Source organism: Octodon degus, unplaced genomic scaffold, assembly GCF_000260255.1.
Source record: "Octodon degus isolate 3935 unplaced genomic scaffold, OctDeg1.0 scaffold00090, whole genome shotgun sequence".
NCBI classification, from domain to species: domain Eukaryota; kingdom Metazoa; phylum Chordata; class Mammalia; order Rodentia; family Octodontidae; genus Octodon; species Octodon degus.
The window spans coordinates 10,785,019-10,792,549 of NW_004524666.1; the positions used below are offsets into that span (position 1 = coordinate 10,785,019).

Sequence of the window (7,531 nt, forward strand, 5' to 3'; positions counted from 1 at the left end):
TCTCTCTCTCTCTCTCTCTCTCTCTCTCTCTCTCTCTCTCTCTTTTTGTGGAACTAGGTATTGAACTCAGGTCCTTGTGCTTGCCAGGCAAGCACTTATTCTACTGAGCCATCTCCCCGGCTCCATTTCTTTCAGCTTTATAGCGACATCACAAGTCAAGCAGCAGGAGTGTTGGCTCCAAGCTCCACCTCTGAAGAGCCTGGTGAAAACTGGTCCTCTGTAACCTTTTGTCACGCTGGCCTGGATGCGAAGGGTGAAGCTGCTGAAGCGCTAGTGAGGAGGTGTGCTGTCTGCAAGGGTGGATGGGCTGACCTTATCCTGTCTCCAGCTCACAGCTGCTGCAGGAAACGTACTGGTGAAAGGAGCGATCACACAGAAATTGCCCTAGTTGTCGTCTACAGAAGACTGGAGCAAATGAGTCTTGAGTGGTGTCAGATGCCTCTTGTGGCACAGATACGGACAAACTAATTCTTCCCATCTTCTTATTTTTACTATTCTGGTAACATGTCCCATTTTTTAAATAAACTTTCCGAGTCTTCCATTCATGATAAACTACAATTTTCTACTGTTAGACCATTTTTATCTGTTCTAATGTATATTAGAACTAACTGCTCTTGTATCCTTTGCCAGCAATTAACAGCAATATTTCTAGAGGCTTTGGACAAACTACAGATTTTTAGAGCATATGTGTTCTGGAATCTTTTAGTTAGGTTTAAAAATATGAATTTTGAAAAGTTGCAGACATCTGAGAAAAACTTTAGTGACCAAAAACGTGAACTAAACACTGAAAGTGCATATTACTGCTTAAAACCAGCTCTTCTGCTGAAATCTGAGGAATATGTATTATGTCCCCTGGTGGTTAATGCTTCTTTAATAATTTTTATTTGAAGTGATCCACAGTTTCATAACTGTAATTTCAGCAGTGTGTTTTCCAACTACATAGTTTTTACTTTAAAAATCTTTTTTAATGATACATAATTTGGGTTAAGATTATAAAGTTGGAACTTTGTTTTATAAATTAATTTCTGCTGGAGAATTCTCTTGACTTCTGGAAATGCCTTTCCAAAACTGAAAAACTGTTTCAAGCAGCTTTTGATAATGTTCATGATAATGTTCTGGAGTTTCAGGAGGAAATTTCTCTCCACAATACATAGCTTTATATTTATAGATTATGATGAGTAACATTGTTTTTGTGGTGCTTTTCTTTTAACTTGAAAGTATCTTTCTGAGATTTGAAAGTCCTCAAATTTCTTAGGCTATGAAAAGAACACGGGGTGAGACTTCTCCACCACCTATATGTAAAACACCTCTGCAAGCTAGAAGATCATGGCTGTCTCACTGCTTCACTCTATTTCCTTGAGTAAAAATGGTATTATGCTCTTCAGTAGAACCTCAACTAAATTTTAGATCTTATGAAGTAAAAATTTTAACATTAACATTTCAGCATAGAACAAAACAATGGCCTGAAATCTCCTTTAAAACAATATTTTGAGGGGAGCCAACCAAATAGCTCAGCGGATTAAAGCGCCTGCTTAGGCAGACACAGGGGCCAGGAGTTGGATTCCCTGGCCTGCCACGCTGGCCCCGCCCCCAGGGGACACTGAGACAGTGATTGAAACTGGGCAAGGTGGCACGAGCCCGTAATCCCAGCATTTGGGAGGCTGTAAACAAGAGGATTGTTACAAGTCCATTCTACTCAGTGAGACCCTGTACTCCCTGTCCTAAGTACAAAAAATGAATAAAGAAAGAAAGAAAACAATATTTTGATATTCCATGTAAATTCTCTGAACTATTACTGGTAACTTAAGAATATTACTGTTTTTCTAAGTACCAAGGTACAGCTAGTTGCTCTTATTAATGACATAAGTTTTTGTATCTTGAGATTTTAGTAAGTACACACATAAAATCCATTTCAAGGAACAATGTCTGTCTAAAATAACTTTATTTTGTCCCCAAAACTGAATATTGATATTCATGCTGAAGATAGCTAAGTACCAAATAGTTACTTACTTTTGATGGTTTATGCAAGCAGCATTCTAGGGACTCTATTATATTAACCTGGTAGTATACACCTTCTGGTTTACATAATCTTGAGAAAATCTTACTCTAGTTTGTAGCTTTCTTCTTTAGAAAGAGATTTTTTCTGTGGTTTTTATCCTATTTCAGCAATGAAAACACTTTTCCCCCAAGTAAGATTGCAGAACCCTCGCCAGGCATGGTGGTGCATGCCTATAATCCCGGCACTCAGGAGGCTGAGGCAAGATGATCACTTCATACTCAAAGTCAGCCTAGGCTACATAGTGAACTCAAGGTCACCCTGAACTACAGAGCAGTGAGACTCTGTCTCAAAAAAATAAATTTTGAAACCCTTATACACATGTGTACATGCAAACACCCTACTCTACTATGTCATATTAATATAAATTCACTTTATATAGTTCAGTAAATAAATACTAAGTCAACCAGTGAAAATATGTAATGCACTCTGGTATGTAGTATATTAGAATTTGGTGAATAATAATTTTGATGATTGTTTAAAAAATTTGGGTGTATGGGTCAAAACTTTCAGTTGAAGTCAAATTTGCATATTCCTAAACCTCCTCCATTACTTCTTACAGAAAGAACTTTGGGATAAGTAATCCTCTGAGTTGTTCTCCAACTCAAGAAATTTAAATTGTCTTTTTTGAATTAGGCTTGGTGTGTTAAATTCAGATTGCCTCATTTTAAAGTGTTTCTGAAAATCGGTGTTGCTTTACAGGTTTTTAAGTCTTTCTAGGTATAGCTAGTGACTTTGTTGGAGAATCCTTCATCCTTGAAGAAATTACAGGTTTGGACCTGTTGAGCCCAGTGACTTGACATTATCTGCACCCTTTTATTGTAAAAACTCCAAGATACTAACTGATCTCCTGTAAAATGCAAAATGTTTTCTATTAGCCTTATCAACTAAATGGATATGGTTCTCTGCTCACTCCACTAAAACTAGGTGATAATTCTTGAGATATGAATGTTAGATAGGTACTACTGTAATATCTAATAAATGTTGTAAATTTGTTTAATAAATGAAATGTATATATTTTTCTTCTTTGTATAGATTTGTCTTTTTTAAATATGAAGTGCTTAAATGCATTTACTATGATAAGAAACACATGTGCCTTCTAGGATTTGTGAAGTGGTCTCACGTAGTAGTCTTTTTTTAAAATTTTATTTATTTATGTGTGTGTGTGTGTGTGTGTGTGTGTGTGTGTGTGTGTGGCCAGCTCAGCCCACCAGGGGGCGGGGCAGGCTGGCATGTGGTGCTGGGGGATTGAACCGCGGTCCCTGTGCTTTGCTAAGCTTGTTCTAAGTAGGTGCTTTAGACCACTGAGCCATCTCACCAGCCCTCACGTAGTAGTCTTAAGGAATGTGTCTTACGAGTTACACAGCGTTCACTCTGCCAACTCAGTAACAAAGGGTTTACTAATTCTAATGCTAGAACTTTAGTTTGAGAATATGAGTGTGTATTGAATTTAGAGGGTGATAATAGTAGTATCTGTTTTAGTAAGAGAAACTGATAAATTGTGCAATAAATAATCTTTAGCAAGTTTTGGCTAACTTAAAATATTTTTCTTATGCAATTTTACTTTCATATATACTACATGTTTATATTCCTTAGGAGGAGTATTTTATATTGTGCTCTGGAGGGTTGTGATGTTTGTGTGCCATGTCTTGTGATTAAATTGAACTTTATTTCCTTGTCTGTAATATATACCTAGATAATAAGACTCCTTGGAAAGACCTTTTGGTTCAGTGGTTTTAAGATTAGGAAGCTGAATTAATTAAAAGGTAGTCTGGAGAATTAAAAAAAATGAAATGATACAAAATTTCACTAAACAAAGTAATAGGAATGCAACAATGGTTGCTGTATTGCACGATGTTATCTTTAAATTAGTTATTTGGCTTACCAGATATAAACAAACAAGATTGGTTTAAAGAAAAAAATAACAAGAAACAATAGAAAAATGTTGTAATAAATTCAAAAGACAAAAGAAAAAGAATAAAAAGAAAAGAAAATATAAGCATTAACTGTTCCTTTCGTAGACCAGCAGAAATCATCAGTTATTTCTTTAAAATAACTGAAAAAGTTGGTAAATCATTAACCAACATCATCAAAAAGAAGAAAGAAAAAACACAAATTCAAGAAATTAAGAATGAAAAGAAGAAATCACAACATATTCTACAGAAACTCAGAAGATCAATACCTACTATGAGAACCTATATTTAAAAAGAGGAAAAACAGAAGAAATGGACAGATTCCTAAACACAATCTGATTGCCAGATCTAAATCAATAAGATATAAAAATTCTCAATAACCCAATATCAGGCAATGAAATTGGAACTGTAATTAAACATTTACCAACAATATAAAGTCCAGGACCTGACAGATTCATGGTTGAATTCCACAAGAAATTTAGAGAACTAATGCCACTAATGCTGAAACTCTTTAAGGCAATTTAAAGGGAAGCACGTTTCCAAAATCATTTCTACAGACAAGTAGTTTCCTGATTCCAAAAACAGAGAAGGACCCAACTAGAAAAGAAAAGTACTGGCCAATTTCCCTAGTCAACACAAATGCAAAAATTCTCAATAACATACTGGCAAACAGAATGCAGTGAATCATCAAGATTATATAACATGACCAAGTTGGATTCATTCCAGGGATGCAAGGATAGTTCAATATACACAAATCGGCCAGAGAGATAGCTCAGCAGATGCTTTGGCAAATGCAAGGACTGGGTTCGATCCCATCATCACATGTGCCCCAGCGCTGCCCCCGGGCAGGCTGAGCAGTCCATAGTGATAGGTGTGGCGGTACATGCCTGTAATCCCAGCAGGAAAGGATGAATACAGGAGGATCACTAGGAGTGATGTAGACAACATATACAAATCACAAATGTAATACACCATATTAACAGAACCAAAGGCAAAAATATCACATGATCATCGCAACAGATGCAGAAAAATATTTGACAAAGTCAAATACAACTTGTGATTTAAAAAAGACCTTACAGGGCAGGGAAGATGGCTCAGTGGAATAAGCGCTTCCCTGGCAAGCGCAAGGGCCTGAGTTCAATCCCCGGTTCCGCAAGGAAAAAAAAAAAGACCCTACAGTAAATTACAATATTGCAACAAATACTTTGAAATTCATAGCATTTTGTTTAGTGAAATTCTGTATCATTTTTAATTTTTCTGTTTTAATATTTTTGTATTCTCTTTAAAAATAATTTTTTAAATCAAAGGGGATCATCAAATTAAAATCTTTCAGCATATCAAAGAAAACAACCAACATCATGAAGAGACATCCTATAGAATGGGAAAAAAACTTGCCAGCTATTCCTCAGACAGAATGCTAACATCTACAATGTATATAGAACTCATATCACCCCGAAATATAGACCCAGCCAAAAAATTAGCAGCAGAAATGAATAGAAATTTCTCAGCATACGAAGACATACAAAAGGCCAAGAAATACCTGAAAAATGTTGAACATCGCCAACAATCAAAGATCCAAATTAAATTAACACTGCGATTCCATCTCACTCCAGAAGGAGTGGCTATCATCAAGAAATCAGGCCTTAACAAATGCTAGTGGGGTTTTGGGGGACAGGAACTCTTCTACATTGTTAGTGGGAATGTAAACCAATAAAGACTGTATGTAAATCAATATCAGAATTCCTTGAAAAACTAAAAGTAGAAATTCCATATGCTCAAGCTATTCCCCTTCTGTGTGTCCTCCTGAAAGAGTTAAGGACACCACGCTACAGTGATACATGCATGTCCACGTGTACAGCAGCATGATTCCGATGGGAGCAGCCCATCACCAGATGAGCAGATAAAGAAAATGTATTTACACAGAGGAGTACTACTCTGTCACGAATAAAGATAAGCTGGAGCATTCGTAAGAAAACAGAAGCACCCCGAGACCATCATAAAATCAAGCACACAAGTCCAAATATTCTTTTATATGCAATGCATGAAATGTAAATACAGAGCAAAATAAAAGATACATAATAGAGCAAATGGGAAGATAGATTTTGTTCAAGTGGAAAGAGGACCAAGAGGTGGGCAGAAGGTAGGGAAAAGGAATAAAGAAAAGATCGAGGATGTTATGTGTGTGCACCAGCTCCCCAGGAGCATGATCATTATGGGATGTGAATGTATACTAATAAAAAACTGAATACAATTTTGAAAAATATAAAGAAATATGGGCTTCCCTTGTGCGTAAAGGAAGCCAACAGAGGCTGGTGACCTTGCTTGCCAAGAGGAGGATTTTAAGTTCTTACCATAAACATCATTTGACTAGTTGGCATGTGAACCACATTGAATTTAAGATTGTTTTTGTTTGTGCAGCTTTTGGTTGTTGCAGACTTTGGTTTTGCTCCTGGTCTTCCTGCACTACCAAGGCTGGTATGAAGCTCCTGAGCTCAAGAGCTGTTGGGGCTGGGGTGTGCAGGCGTGTCCCAGACGCTTAGCTCTTGACTGGGATTTTGGGTTTTTTTGCTGTGCTGTGGTTGTTGTTTTTAAATATATTTGTTGTGCTGGGGAGATAGCTCAGTGGCATAAGCACTGCTCGGCGAGTGCAAGATACCACTAAATATATATATATATATATATATATATATATATATATATATTAATTTTTTTTTATTTATTAGGTACAGGGTCTCACTTTCCTACACAGCTCAGACTCATAGTCATCCTCCTGCCTCAGCCCTTCCCAGCTCTGGGATTACAGGGGTGCGCCACCATGCCCAGTTTCTTTGGCCTGCATGGCACAAGGTGACCATGCCTCTGGCAGGGCCAGCATGGCATGTGGTACTGGGGGTCGTACCCTGTCCTTGTGCTTGCCAGGCAGGTGCTTAGGTCACTGAGCTATCTTACCAGCCCTTGACTGGGATTTCAAATTATATATAGCTTCGAATTTAATTCACTAAAATATTATGAAGTTGAATGTTTACAATAAAAAGTTTTGAATTTTCTAACATGTGGTAAGTGGTTATTTTAATTATGCCTTCTCCTATCCTCTATTTGTGCTTGGTTTATTTCTTTTAGACATTTAAGAGAATATTTGTTTCTGCATTATCAGTTCTTGTATATTTTTGCATGTACACGGGTATGTCATCTAGCCCCTTTGTTCGTTCTTTGGGGGTATATCTTTATAAGTGTGGCAATTCTAATTTTAATCTTTTGGTATTCTTTTATTATTTGGTTTAGAATTTTGTCCTGATTCAGTTTGTCCTTATAAAATCAGCTCTAGGAAGAATATATTTTAAAAGGTAAACATACGTTTACTTGATTTACTTATTTTTACCTTCCTGTAGAGTATGTTTGCAATACATGATACATGCATTCATTATGGGGAATTAACTGGTACATACTCATATCTCAGCCTAATCACTTTTACTTCCTGTACCCTCTACCCTAATCCTTCTCCCTCTAGCCTAATCCCTTTCCCTCTACCCTAATCCCTTTCCCTCTAGCCTAATCCCTTTCC

At 36.8% G+C, this 7,531-nt stretch overlaps 1 pseudogene; it reads left to right on the forward strand.

Annotated features, from left to right (window-relative positions):
- Nucleotides 1–503, forward strand: part of LOC111818398 — an 8,891-nt pseudogene extending 8,388 nt beyond the window's left edge.
- Nucleotides 504–7,531: the final 7,028 nt, after the last annotated feature.